Source organism: Triticum dicoccoides, chromosome 3B, assembly GCF_002162155.2.
Source record: "Triticum dicoccoides isolate Atlit2015 ecotype Zavitan chromosome 3B, WEW_v2.0, whole genome shotgun sequence".
Classification (NCBI taxonomy): domain Eukaryota; kingdom Viridiplantae; phylum Streptophyta; class Magnoliopsida; order Poales; family Poaceae; genus Triticum; species Triticum dicoccoides.
Window position 1 is genome coordinate 447,616,468 of NC_041385.1, and position 15,409 is coordinate 447,631,876.

At 42.6% G+C, this 15,409-nt stretch overlaps 2 long non-coding RNA genes across 9 annotated transcripts; both read right to left on the bottom strand.

Moving 5' to 3' along the window:
- Positions 1–515: 515 nt before the first annotated feature.
- On the bottom strand, positions 516–5,617 carry LOC119276448. 8 transcript variants are annotated; one of them, XR_005136620.1, is made up of 3 exons: positions 4,327–5,617; positions 1,135–4,214; positions 516–765 (listed from the first exon to the last, which is right to left on the bottom strand). It is a non-coding gene; the product is annotated as an uncharacterized LOC119276448 (long non-coding RNA). The 8 variants fall into 8 exon arrangements; XR_005136626.1 differs by having other exon boundaries at positions 517–1,251; positions 2,525–4,214; XR_005136621.1 differs by lacking the exon at positions 516–765 and having other exon boundaries at positions 2,125–4,214; positions 4,327–4,854; positions 5,044–5,617.
- Positions 5,618–10,997: 5,380 nt separating this feature from the next.
- LOC119281375 lies at positions 10,998–11,532 on the bottom strand. Its single transcript, XR_005138392.1, has 3 exons — positions 11,494–11,532; positions 11,342–11,417; positions 10,998–11,248 (listed from the first exon to the last, which is right to left on the bottom strand). It is a non-coding gene; the product is annotated as an uncharacterized LOC119281375 (long non-coding RNA).
- Between the last annotated feature and the right edge of the window lie 3,877 nt (positions 11,533–15,409).

Sequence of the window (15,409 nt, forward strand, 5' to 3'; positions counted from 1 at the left end):
AGCGTGGTAGGGGGTGGCGGCGCGCTGGAGGTGGAGATGTGCTGGAGGTGGAGGTGGCCGGCGGCCGGCGGCGCGCGGCAGAGTGGAAGGGGGTGGCGGCGCGCTGGAGGTCGAGACGGGTCGTGCGTTTTCGCTCGCCGTACCGGTTCGTTTTTACATATTAGGAGGAGTGCGGGTTGAATTCTAAAAAACGGAGGGACTTTCCTGCAAAAACTTCGACGACGTACGACCAGAAGCAGTACCTGGTTTATTATATTATATATATATATATATATAATATATAATATATAATAATAATAATAATAACTAGCACAAATGCCCGTGCGTTGAAAAACAACAAATCCTTAACCCAATGGCTCATTCGTTTTCTGATTCTTAAGCTTATGAATTTAGATGTTATATGAAGGTTTCATCGGGAAAAGAATGTGTTCAGTTTGCACAAGTTCATGAATTTCCCCTGCTTCAGTCTGCTACTCATGATATTATTGCTATCCTATCAGCAAACATTCTAGAGGGACTAATAATGATTAAGGAGTAGTACTATAGAAATTTCTTTATCTGGAAAATTATGAAAAATATCTTAAACTATGACCAGAGCATTGTCAAGATTAAGCGAAGAAACATGGCCATGCTAGCATTGATCCTTGGCGGAATCATCGGGGCCAAAACAGTCCCTGGATTGACCACAACCACATCCAATCCATATTCCTCTGCAAACTTCCATGCTGCCTTCTCAGCCGGTGTCTTTGAAGGAGGGTACCAGAACTAACCAAGAAAAGATAGAAAATGAGATAACTGCAAAGCCCAGCTGAAAAAATGGTTGCATCGTAACAATTTTAGAAGATGCCCTTTTTGTGAGTCCATTGATCCAAATAGAATCAAATCAGCTTGGGGGTGGGGGAGTTGATCATGCTATCATATGCACAACTGAAATATAAGTTGCTACTGCATCTGCAGAACCATATGTGATTTCAGATTTCTATCTCATCAAACAAACACTGCACTTCTTGCAGTAACCAATTGCGCTGAAGGATGCAGATAACCTTTTCCTGTCTTGCTTAACAGCTGCAGTGTTTTTGTTGGCATAAATAATTTAGTAACTGCACTTTTTACAAGGTGGTTGTATCATCTCACCCCGTTCTTGTCGCAGTAGTCGATGTCGGCTCAGTAGCGCTCATGGAGGACCTCCCCGGCCGGCATTATAATTTGATTGAATGGAAAAAACCCTCCTCATTATTAGTGATGCCAATCCTGAAATAAGATGACAACTTGAAGGAAAGGGAAAACCTGTGATTGAGCTTAGATTTCAGTAGAGGGACTTGAGGCCTTCTTACATGTGACTTCGGCATGAAAAACGGGCACATGATTAGTGTCAATCCGTAAGCCGTTAAAAAAATGTAGGAACTGGGGTGTTGGTTCATGGAGAGAGTATTGGACTATTTTGTACTTTATTGAAGTACCAATTAGATTAAAGACGAATGAATTACCCAAACCTCTTGGTATATAGGTGAGGTGGCACGATCAGTGGCACTGTCCTTTAACTTCATGTATAATCTTGCATGTCCTTCCTTACTCCTTCCATTGCAAGAAAGCTTGCTCTTTCTTTTCTCTGTCAGATGCATGCGCCTCTTTCCCTTCACACTTATTAATTTCCCAAGAAATCCTGTTCCTGAATGTTATGTTGCTCACTGCCAAAGCTCGTCCCTCTCTTGTTTTTCCAACAGATCCATGCCTCATCCTCCAATTATTTAACTCCCAAGAAGGCTTGTTCTTAGGCAACTTGCTCACATATTTAAACTGGTGGGATTTATTGTTACAAAGCGATGTGGGACTATCTTTTTAATGAATAAATTAACATGAAAAGGCTGATTAGGAGCCCACTTGGGCCTTGGTGAAGCTTGACGTGTTAGTATTTTTGAGATTGGAAGAGTGCTAGATTGGCCGTGGCTGAGGCCCAAAAGAGTGTAGGGCAGGCCTAATACACATCCTGCACGGCAGGGAACAAACAAATGAAGCTTTTGTTTACGTACGGACGAAAGTGGCTCAGATAGATTAGTACCATCTCGGATATAAAAATAATAAGTGGACGGACGACGGATGGACCGAAAACGGACGAAATTATGGTGGTAAGAAGCAATAGCTCTCTATTATTATAGCAAAAATGCCCGTGCATTGCAACGGAAGGAAAAATACAAACAAAATGGTCAAGTTTAAGCATAAACTTGTATGTTGTCCCACTTGTAGATGCAATAAGCTTAATTATTCCCAGCAATAAAGCAAGCACCACTTCACCTGAAACAGACTGACAGGATTATAAATTCAAGAGGCAAAAGAGTTAACTTGTGCGTGAGGCGTGATTTTATCAGACTAAACAATTTAAGTGTTAAACAAAGCTGTCAACCCAATTTCCTAGAACTTTACATGATTGAATGTTACTGTATTGATTAACCAGGATGTGAATAAAACTACTTGGTGTTAAAATGCACCTTCATCACTATGGGCGTTGGAGAGAGCAATATCCTACCTGGGGGACGCTGCCACGGTTATAGCTATTGCCGTGCCGATTACTCGTCAAGATGAGCAGGTTCATTTCTTCTATGATCTCATCATCGTGGATGTTCATTTTCTAGCTGCCTACAAAAGATAGTAATGGAAGTGTAGCTAGAAGCTAGATAATTAAGTAATTGTAACATGTACTCATATAAGAAATCAGTTCAAATAAAGATCTAGGGACATGTCATATTTAGGTTCTGGTGGATGAATTCAGCATATCAATATAAATATGAATCGAACATCATAAAAACATACCACTGGAGTAGTGAGTATGGAAGCTAGCTAGTGCTTCAATCATTTCTGGCTACTCAGCGAACTTAGATTTTGAAACACTAAATCAAGAAATAACTCATGAATGAACATGTTTTTATTATGGGGAAATACACTTAAACATTAAAAGGTAACTTTCTTTGCTCGACACATTAGTATGACCAGACATTCTCATCACCAAAATTCAGGGCATCATGGAAAAAGGTCATCAGAAATTTAGTCTGAACCTATATGATTTCGTTTGTCAAGTAAAAAGTGTATCTTTACATATATAATATCCATAATTTCATGAACAGTTTGCTAATGAATCTGAAAGTGGAAGAGTAACCAGATTTTTGTAAGGGTGCATCATCCAGTGTATGCTCAGACCACGACCTACATAAAGGTACTTGACCTTAAAATGCCCTTTGCCTGTCTGGGCATTGGAGAGAGCAATACCATCCCTGGGGCCGCGTACATGAGTACATCTATTGCCGTGTCGATAACTCGTCAGAATTGGCTGCTTGAGTAGAGTCCAGACACATATATAAAAGAACAGGGCAATGATGCATTTTAAGTTTCCTTTGCACTACACATTGCCTTTAAATTGGACTGTTGTTCTATGAATTTCTTCCGTGTAAATCATTTGGAATAACCTCTACAGTGTATATAATCCATAAAAGCTTATCATAATAATCCTTGTTAAGCCTACAGAATCTGTCCAGTGATAATTTGGAATGAAAAAATAGAAGTACTTTGATAAAAAAATCAACATGAAAAACATGATGATAAATCAGTGGTATATAACAAGTTCAAGACAAACTCATCCTTTTGTGCATCAGCCGTTGTTGGGCTTGATTACACTGGAGAAACTGTGCTACTATCTTGCTAGTTCGTCAAGGAGGAACTTCAATTACTGCCTTATCATTAACAACATTCAGTATGTTAACAGAGGGAGTATCTTGAGATGGTAGTTTAGTATATCAGCTTCATGCTCATCTTGAACTGGGAGTGTCCCTTGGGAGATGGTTTCTCTTTCTTTTTCTTCTGCACAAGTAAGCTGCTCACTTGCAGTTGGAGTACGGGGGCAAACCTAAAGACAGATGTGAGATGTGGGGTTTAGTTGAGACAAATTGCAACAAATTAGATGCCCGATAAATATGAGGTCAAGGCCCCGGTAGCAGCACAATACATGTCCTCTAGCTGATGGTTCTAGGCGAGAGACAGAAACGCGAGCAGGTGGCGGTACACGATGAATAGAAATCAGCCCAGCCATGACATCATCTTCATCCACTGACTCCGTATCCATATCCATCGCCTCCCCATCCTTCTCCAATCACCGGCTCGACAATGTGTGTCTATAGAGGGAGAAGCACAGGAACAACAGGGAGACGGATCCGAGGCAGATGAGCCTGTTGTCAAAACCTGATCAGACAGAACATGAAGCAAAACATACTTGTGGAAGACTGAAGATCATGTGGCCTTGTTCATAACAGCCTGAAGGGCAAGGAGAGGAGGGCATACCTCGGTGGTCGTCGCCGGGTCCTCATCTATGACCTGGCCTACCTTCAGCTCGTGGAGAGGGTGTCGTAGATGCTGCTGCAAGTTCCCGCTCCTCTGTTGTGGCTGCGGGAGCCCGACGTGCTGCATTGATGACCAGCAGTCCACCGGCAAGAGGGCGCTTGACCACTTCACAATGTGATTTCAGCTTGCACATTGAGAAATACCAGTAATAGCTGTAGGCTTAAACCAATACCAATCCACAACGATCAGTCACAGGAATTTTCAAACAATTGTACACATGATTAGCATCAAAACACCCAAACACATGAACTTGCGCGGACGAAATTGATTCAAGAAATACCGACATGAGCAAAACGATTACGAACAGATATGCATGGTTCATTCAAATATTTAATTGTTCAGGCAGAACCGGCACAACCAGGCCAGCTCGAACAAACACATGAATAAAGCCCCCAATTCGCCAAGTCTGGTTAGCAACTCGCAAAGAAATTGCCACAAATCCTAAGGTACCAGAACTCCCCTTGGCGCCTGTACAAAGTCACGACATTTAGTGACTCGATTCCAGCACACGTGCGAGTGGAATTTCAGAATTCCCCAAGTAAAAGTTGCAAGAGCAAGTACACAGCCCAATCCGAAATTCTGAACACAGACACATCGAGTGCGTATGTACAGAGTGAGCAGCAGGCTGAGAGGAAGAGAGAAGGAGGTGTTGGTCACCTGGTAAGTGCTCGCCGCCGGCGTGTCCGCACCGTCCTTGGCAGTAGTGCGGCGCTGGCCAGCTGTGGAGCCGAAGCTGGATCGACGGGGCGCCCTACGGGTGTCTGGGGAGGCGTTTTGGGAAATCTAGATCGGGGGTAGGAGGAAGGGGGCGTTCCCGGTGGCTGGGCTGGCCGGCGCGCGTGTGGTGGGGTGCGGGCAGAGGCAAGCTGAAGGGCGAGCACGCGGGCGTGCACAGAAAGCAGCGCTCTGGCGTGGGCGCGGACGGAGGCGAGCACGCGGGTGTGCGCGGACAGCAGCGACGGCGGGAGCTGTCGTCCTCTACTCTGGCGTCCTCCATCCTCCCCCGCGACGCCACTCCCCCGCCTCGCCGCGCGCCGTCTCGGCCGGACCTGCCCTGCCTTGCCGCACAACCGCCACTGCCCCACCTCACTGTGTCGCCTCCGCAGCACCTGCCCCTCCTCGCCGCGGCATCCCCGCAGCCCTCAACCCGTCGCCGCCGCCGTCGCCAGAGAAACCCGTCGCCGTCGCCGTCGCCATCGCCATCGCCATCGAAATGGATAAGACTACGAGGATAGCGAATGCAAATCTAATGAATATAGGGGGTTTTCTGCAAAATGTAACATTATATACAGACTTACTAAAACAGGGATTGCGGAGTAATTTCATATAAACCGAGGGGCTTTAATGCAAAATCGCGCGCAACGCCGTACGACAGAAACCCAATTCTCTTTATTATTATTATTATTATTGTTATTATTATTATTATATATATATATATATATGACAAATTTTATCTACAAGTGGTGGTAGTTACCACCACTTTATTTGTCCTCCACGTGTCCACCTTCGTAGCAGCTAGGAAACCGGGTTCGCTGGGGGTAGCGAACGTGGGCAGGATCCTCTAACCCGCTAGCAGCCATAGGTAGTTTTAAAAAATAATTATTTTTTGGTGATAATGCAATCCCTGATTTGTAGGCTGGAAGGTACGTCCAGCTTTTGAAGTAATGACGGGTGAAGCCGGCTATAAAGGGGGCACTCGGGTTTCGTGTGAGACGGCAGAAGGGACATCTGAGTAGTTTATTCTTCTTTCAAGGCATGGACAGTGGTGATAGATCTGAGGAGCCAGCCGGCCAAGAGAATCAACGCATCACTATTTCTCTAGAGTATGTGTTCTATTATTCTGAGATGTACTACTAGTTGGTTGTCGATTTTGATTAGCATTTGCTCCCTTATTTTTGCAGCCAGTACAACCGTATGATGGAAGTAATTAACAGGATCGACGGGTTGATCTCCATCACCGAGAGGCATGGGAGACTAATTGCTACCATACGGCGACGGATGGAAGAACGACCACATCGCGATCGCAATGGAGTGAGGCGGTGCACGGCTTGCGGCGCTCTGGGGCACAACCGGATTACTTGTGGTCGATAGAAGACGAAGTAGATGTGAACATGGATTTATGTAGTTTAGTTGAATTGGTAGTTTTATTTCGGTTAGTGTCAAATTGATGGTACGCCATCTTAGAATGTTTTTCACATCTGTATGGAATTTGTATTTTCCTGAAACATCGAAGATAATAAAGTTCTTCCATCGAGTTTGTATGTGTATAAAGTGTGTGATTTCTAAACATAGTTGGATGTTTTTGTTGATGGTACGGCAATCTTTTTATCAGTATGTACGTTATGCCGTAATGAGAAAGAAGTATATGTTTGATTTCTTAATAAAAAAGTATAGTCGATAGCAGAGTTTATTGGCTAACAGAATGGATGAAAATATGTAGTAGTAGTAGGTAGTATTCGTCGTATAGTTGTGGACTTGACGGTAGAAAATGGAGCATTTTTTTATTGCAGTAGTAACTATCGTGAAGTAGTATATACCAGAGGGCGAGTATCCTAGTTTGTTGTATAATATTCCAGATTTTTTCGATAGTTTTAGATAAGCGAAATGGTCACGCGTTCCGGATAAGTAGGCTTGCTGGGGTTTGACGTGGAGAAAATTGTGGTTAGTTGAGCTGGATGGGCATGCATGCAGGGGGTGCACGTTGAGAAAATTGTGGTTTGTTGAGCCGGTCAGTTGTCTAACGCGTAATGGAAGGGAGTGACTAGTAGTGCTTCAGGAAGGAGGGTTGGTTGCGTTAACAAACACACACTTGTAGGTGCTCCGTTCCAGATAGACACACCCTCACAAACTCAGTCGAAGGTGCATGATGGATGCAGATCCGTTGAGGGAGGTAGCACGTGGAGCGGGAGTAGAGCAACAACAGATCATGGAGTTTGATAATGGCGGAGGCGTCGTTGCTGCCGGTTGCGTGGACGCAGATCCTCCGATCGCGGTTGTACCTAGCGTCGAGGATGACCAGAACAAGGCCGGAGAAGATGGCATCGAGGAAATTCCAATTGAGAGGTAATGTAGATCGATGTACTGTGTACGATTTCTTTGTTGTACGCATGCGTACTGTATGAAGTAGTAATGGAGTTATGTGTTTTTAGGGTGGTGGTTGATAATGAAGTTGTCGAGGCTCCCATTCCTGCGTCTTTTTATCAACCATCAGTAATAGTGCCGAAACTGGGCCAGCTCTTCAAAGAAGATTTAGACGGATATGCGTTTTATAATCTTTATGCTAGATTCTATGGTTTCGGGATCAGGCGCTCCAATCGTAGGGAGAGGAAGGGAGGGGTGAAAACCATGCAAGAGTTCTGTTGTGTGCGTCAGGTATGTGTTTGTAAATTGTAGTTGTTTCCAATGTATCGTATGTACTAGTTATTGATTTGCATCTACCATGTTGAACAGGGCATTGACAAAAAGGTGCAAAATGCAGCAACTAGGATAGGATGTAGAGCTATGCTTAGAATTAATCGTTCGTCAGCGAGGCATGATTGGATGGTGACAAAGTTTATCAGTGTTCATAACCACCCTCTTAAAAATAAAGTAAGTCTTACTAAGCAGTATAGGTCGCACAACTTTATAGATGAAGGCACAAAGACTATCGTTCAAGGTATGGTAGATAATGGTATGGCTACGACAGGCATGTATGGATTGGTTTCAGGAATGCACGGAGGCCCTGGTATGGCACCTTTTAGTCGAAGGGCAATGAACAGATTAGCCTATGCTATAAGAAGAGATGAGTGTAGTGATGATGTTCAGAAAACAATTGATTACTTCAAAGAGCTACAGGCGTGAAGTGATAACTTCTACTACACCATGCAGGTGGATGGGGCCGGTAGGATAAAAATGTCTTTTGGTCACATGCACTGTCGAGGCTTAGTTTCGAGCACTTTGGCGATGTTGTGACATTTGATACTACCTATCAGACTAATATGTATAAGATGCCGCTTGGTATTTTTGTTGGGGTGAATAATCACTTCCAAACAGTAGTATTTGGATGTTGTATGATGAGGGAGGAAACCGTCGATGCGTTCAAATGGTTATTTCAGTCTTTCAGTTGTGCAATGCATGGAAAAAGGCCGTCGGCAATTCTGACAGGTATTTGCAATGGTTAGTAAAAATCTTGTAGTATATAGTATATCTTTTTTTGACATGTTCATACATTTTTGTGTAGATAACTGTTATCAGATGGAAGTGGCAATCACGGAGGTGTGGCCTGGTACGGTTCATAGAGTTTGCAAGTGGCATGTACTGAAGAATGCTAAAGAGAACTTTGGGAACATATATAGCAAGAGGAGCACTTTCAAGAATGAGTTTCATAGAGTTTTGAATGACCCGCAAACAATAGATGAGTTCGAGAGAGCTTGGATTGATTTAGTGAAAAGGTATGAACTGGAGTCTAGCACATACATGAAACGGATGTGGGATATGAGGACACAATGGGCTCCTGTTTACTTCAAATCACATTTTTTTGCTAAAATGTCGACCACTCAGAGAAGTGAGAGTATGAACCATGTTCTTAAGAAGTATGTGAAGCCATCTTCTCCGATGAATGTCCTTGTCAGGAAGTATGAAAGTTTCTTTTATGACAGAATACAGGAGGAAGACGCCGAAGAGTTCCACACATCTGATGTAAGTATTTTGTTTACGCATAATGACAGTGTAATTGCCTTGATTGTAGCTATAATATAGATCACCCATGTGTTATTACTGATTTTATATTGATGGCGATGCAGGATAAGGTGGTTACAGCTACGAAGTCGCCTTTGGAAAAACATGCTGCGCGTGTGTACACAAGAGGTGCTTTCAAAAGGTTCAAGGAACAGTTTGTTTGGAGTGTGTCTTATGATATAAGACCATCGTCGCAGGAGAACCATTTTTTGGTGATCCATATGGGTGATGATAAGGATAGCTGGGGCAGAAGAGAGTATGATGTTGAGGCCATCATTGGTGAGCAAGAATTTTCGTGTGTGTGCAAACTGTTTGAGCACTTGGGGATACTCTGCCGGCACATATTGAGGGTAAGTAATAAAAGTATCGGCATCCTAAATTCTTCTGCAAATTTTTTTCCTCATATGGCTGTGGTTGGTAACATTAATTTGTGTGTAGGTGATGGTGCAATTTGGAGTCAGGGAGATACCAGAAAAGTATGTTAAGAAGAGGTGGACAAAGAAAGCTAGAGAATCCATTCCAGGACATCTCAAAGGGTACGTCAATGATAATGAAGCTGCTGCATCGAGGACGTATCGACACGATCTGATGTATCAGACCGCGCTTGATATGGTTCGGATTGGGGACACAAACACCGAGACATATCAGAAGACAATGGAAGTGATGTGCAATCACCTGAAAGATTTGAAATTAATGACAGCCACGGCAGAATCAAGCACGAAGGAAACTCGACAAAGTGAAAGATTACAAGGGAAGAAACCTATTGGTAATGTGTTTGGCGATCATGATGCCCAACTGTGCAATGACAATTGCATAGATGAGTGTGAGGCTACAGAAGGCGGTGACGATGATTGGGGAGGTGAGGAAGTACAAGATGAGGAGATGGAAGATGGTCTTCGTGAATGTGATATACTTCCTCCTGAATTTAGAAGGGGAAGAGGAAGACCTAGGATGCGAAGGTATATGTCCAAGGGAGAAATTGCTTCAAGGCAGGGTAAGAAAGGAGCATGCTCATCAGTAAGGATCCAATTTGAAGATGGAAGTAGCTCTGGGGTTACTAGGCCAATGCAGATCAGGTACTGCGGTAGCTGTGGTCAGCAAGGACACAATAAGAGTACGTGTGGTCGCAATTCAAGTTATAAGAGAAAGTAGTGAGTGTGGTTAGTTTGGTTATGTGGCTTGCAGTACCTTTGCATGTAACTAGGATTTGTTTTGGTATCTGTCGTCGGCGAATCTTGTCTTCAGAAGGATATGTACTGCTTTTTGTTTACGTACTCCTTTATTTAAAAGTTGTAAACTCTTTTTTGCTACTTGTGAAAAATAAGTCTATTTCTGCCTGTTATTAAGTATTTTGTGGTCTGGTTGGTTTTATACAGGGCTAAGTTTGCCGTGAATGACACTTATTAATTTGTTTATCTAGAGCGTGTAGTACGTGTACATACTACTAGGAGGTAGTTGGTTTGGGCATATATAGGACTGGTGTTTGGTTCGGAGGTGAGTATTTGGAGTTGCTGGAGTATCATAGTATGTAGTATTGAGTATGGTGACATGTAGTATGTAGTATGTCCGTGTAATACGTAACAAGGCGGCTAGTTTTTGGTGCCAGCTCTCAGTGATGCCATATAGAGAAGATGAGCAAGACTCATGGGGAGAAGTACTGAAGAAGCAAGCAGGGAGACCGACTTGTACTCTGCCCAATGGTTTGTAGTGAATTAAAAAAATTGAAATAAGCCCCATGTAAGGGAAAGGTAGTATGTTCTTCAGTAAATATTGAAATTGAAACAAATTGTCTACTGAGTCGGTCTACTTATTACTCGTAGCTGAGGGATGTGGTATAAATTCCTCCTGAGTGCTTTGATGTAGCGGGTGACAATTGAGATAAGCCCCATATATAGAAAAGGTAGAATATTCCATCAAATGTAGTATGTTTTCTCAAAAACAAAAAAGGTAGTACGTAATTCACTACATATTGAAATTGAAAATTTGTCTATTCAGTCGGCCTATTTATTATTCGTCGTTGCGGGATGTGGTATCAGTTCCTCCTGAGTGCTTTGATGTAGTAGTTGACACTTTCTGGGAGTATGGCCTCATTACTTGTGAATGACAGGAGGTTGGCAAGGAAGACCTTCCGCAAATCTCGAGAGTCCTGCATGTGAAATGTTGTCAAATTTGTAGAATAATGTGTTAATTTATGACGTAAGCAAATTACGTATCATTGTATTTTAGTAAGGATACTCACACTAGAGACTGGATTGACTAAGCATTTTGCATCCCAATTTCTCATGATATGCAGAACGTGGAAAGCAGTATCAATCCTGTAAAATTAACCATGATTAGGAATGCATATTTAAAGTGGTGCTCGTACATGTGTGTACTAAAAACATGCATAACCTGTTAGCAGTTGCTGGAATATTTGTTGGGAACTCATGCTGACAGCTAGAAATATTGCGTTTCCAGTCTGGAAAAGAGATGACCATGCAATCCTGCAATGCTTTCGCAATATGATCTTTAGTCTTAGAGTGCCTAGCTTCAATGTCCTGCCCTCCTTTGCTTGTATCTCTTAAGGGGTCCATGATCTGAATCTTCTCGTTCTCCATATCAAATGCGTAGACTGAGAAATGAAACGGTTGGTGGAGAGGGATATATATCTACAAATTTGAAAACAATATGTTAGAATTTAGTTTGGAGTATCTAGGTTGTTAGTGAGGCATGGGTGGTGAATCTACCAGACGGCTTTTTGAGACGTCGTATGGTATGTGAATGTCGTTGAATAAGTAGACATGATCCTCGGGGTTCCAGTCTGCGCCACCAGCGGTTGCGTGCATCTGTTTGCATTTATCGTGATTAGTGATGAGTGTGTGCTATTGTATAGTTGAACTTCTAAATGTGACGTACCGCGAAATCTTGATTCAAGAAGTGCCTCCAGCCTAGGAAATCTGTTCCCCCGAACCTGTGCACCTCATCCACGAATAGTGCTTGGACAGCAACATTGAATGCATCATCTTGCATTTCAGCGTCAAATGCGAGGGCTTCTTGTATCTGTTGCAATTTTAGAAACCTTGGGACTGGATCAGATATGTGTAGCCAAATTTTTCTGTGGAAAAAGAATAGCAGTAGTCACAGTGAGTTATAATACTTCGGACATGTATAAACAGTAAAACAAATAATACTAACCTCAGTTGGTCGGCAGCAGAAATTGAGTTTGTATATGTGAATAAATCTTCTTGTGCCTGGACATCAAGCCTGACACATTGGTACTGTTTGCAAAGAAATGGGGAGTTCACCATTCTGCTTGGTTTTATTACTCGTTTTGGTACATCTAGAAGCATATCAGATGGTACCCCAATGATTCTCCTCCTTGTTTTGGGTTGTACTTTCGGGAGACCGCATTCCTCATGGATAGAAATCCTTATTGCACTCGTCTCTTGCAGTAAAGAATGAGGCGATATGGAAGTAGGAGTAGGGTCAGGAAAATCTGAAAAATGATGACACAATGGGCGTTACTGTTTCATACATTTGTTGAATGCAAGTGAATTACTTCCTGGTTTTACCTGATTGTGGAGCTTGTTGAGGTTGATCTGGTGTATCTGGCACTACGGTTGTCTCAGCTGCCATGTCAAACTGTGCCGATAAGTTTGCAGTGACTCGGGTGACTTGGTTACACACTGTGGTGTTGTCGCCGGGCTCAAGTTGACTCAATCCCATGTCAAATTTTGGTGTCTCCAAGTTAATGAGGGAGTTGAACACTCTACCAGAAACAGGAGTACAAGGGGGTGCGTGCACACATGGTCCTGACTCGTAGCGTATGCTGTGAGGACTGCGTATCTGTGTAGAAAAACGACAATCATCTAGGAGGGGCAATTATCATGGAAGGAGAGTGTAGTACCTCTCAAAAATAGTATGTAGTATCTAGGGGGAGTAGTTTGTATTAAGTAGTAAGGACTAAGTAGAATGTAGTAATTCTCGGAAGTAGTACGTTGTATGTCTTCGAAGTAGTATGTATTTCTGTTATGAGAAGAGTATGTTGACTTTTTTGAAAATAGTATGTGGTATCTACCGAAAATAGTATGTAGTATATCTCGAAACTAGTATGTAGTGCCTCTTGGAAGAAAGTAGGTAGTAACTCTCATAAATTGTACGTAAATACAACTAGTACGTAGTATAATGTAAGGAGAAAGCATTGTGTAATAGGTTTATAGTGTTTGCTTTGCTAGGTTGTAGTATCGAGTATGTAGTATCTCGCTGAACTAGTATGTAGTATATATCAAAAAGAAGTAGGTAGTATTTCTCTAAACTTGTACGTAGTATCCTTGAAAGATAATATATCATCCAATAAAGAACTAGTAGTGGAATAGTTCTGTAGTATATGATATGCTAGGTTGTAGTATGGAGTATGTAGTACGATGTACCTTTAGTTTACCATATGTCGGAAAAGGAAGTCGATTTTTCAGAATTATATCCCGTTTGATCAGGTTACAGACCATGGCGTCGTTGTATGCAGCAAACCGGGGAAGAATGTGGTCGGGAGGAGAATCCTTGCCAAAGTCCAAGCTGTCTAGGTAGTGAATCTGAAAAATTAAAGTAACCTTTGTAAGTTAAATACGTAAACCAAGCATACATGAAGATATATTAGTTTGTATTAAATGAACCTGAGGGATTAACATGCATCCATTGATGTATCCAATGTTCTTTCCACGGGAAAGCTTCAACTGCAGAGATGCTGCTGCTAGTCTGAGCTCGTCGGCGACAAATTGTGCCCAATTGTAGGCATGAATGTTCTCCATATCAAACACTGCTTTCATATATCGTGTTGATATGAAGTTGTTCAGGGATTGTGGAGCGAAGAATTTGGTAACAACAGAAAATGCAAACGCGGTCTTGAATCGCAGGATTTCTTCACTTGTCATTTCGCCTTTTGGTTTTGTTGTTACTATTTTCAAAAGGAAGCTGATAGTGATTTCATCCCATGAGGATTTTTCGAAAACACCACAAAAGTATGCTTTCATAGAAATGACATCTTGTGGGCTTGGAGGTACTATGATCATGCCAGAACATGGGATTCCGCTCACACGATTTACGTCCTCGGGTGTCATCTTTAGCTCTCTGCTTGTCCCAGCAAAAAAAACTAACAAATTTGTATCGAATTTACTAAGCAGCCAGGCTCCTAATGGTTTATTTAGCTTGTGCAGCTTTAGGCTATGTAATCCCTGAAACCCCATCTCTTCTACAAGCTTTCTGGGCTGCTCGTCAAGGTCTTCCATGAGATCTACAATGATAGAAGGAGCACACCTGGAGTACAGTTTGTCTTTCCATGCTTTCCTCTATCGAATTTACTAAGCAGCCAGGCTCCTAATGGTTTATTTAGCTTGTGCAGCTTTAGGCTATGTAATCCCTGAAACCCCATCTCTTCTACAAGCTTTCTGGGCTGCTCGTCAAGGTCTTCCATGAGATCTACAATGATAGAAGGAGCACACCTGGAGTACAGTTTGTCTTTCCATGCTTTCCTCTTTATGGAACTCCTTTTCTTTGAGCGAGATCCACCTAAACGTTTTTGGCCGGATATTTGATCTCGGTTTTTAGTGCGCACTGCAGAGATAGCTCGCCTGAAATCAGAATTGGATTAGCTGCCGCTGCCGCTCGGCTTGCCCATATCTATGACCAAGAAACAGTTGCATGTTAGTATGATGTTGTGAGTTCTACGGTTTCTGCCACATGAATTCTTTTTGAGATGGAAGTTGATCAACCTATGATCTCGCTATTCATACTAACGAACAATAAAGAAAAATATATTTGATTATACTTAGTTACCTCACGTTTGTGGTACTGAAGAATTACGTCGGCCAGCCGTGTTTCACTGCACCGGATGTGCTGTCCTGCCGGCGTGACCCACGGCGACAGCGCCGATCCGCCGTCTACAGCCGTTGACGGAGGTGTCGCCCAGGCAGAACGAGAGGTCCAGCAAAAAGAACTGTTTTAGTTCGTAACAAGAATATACTAACACAACTATTTTTACGTAGAAAAGATTGCTAAGTTGGTTAGTATCCAGATAAGTACGTACGAAGAGATATAGATGCATTCAAATTTTCTGGGATAAGCTCGGGCGATCAGCACGCCTTGGATAACCATCAATTAAACTAATGAAAATAATTAATAATCAAACGGGTCGGGTGGAAGCTAGCCTAACCTGTTAAGATTCTGTAGCGATCTGAGAGAAAAAAAGCAACCACGCTCGGATCTAATTAGGGAAGATGGACGGTGGATTCTTAGGAGGTAGTTACCACTAGGTGGTAGAAGTGATTTTCCCTAT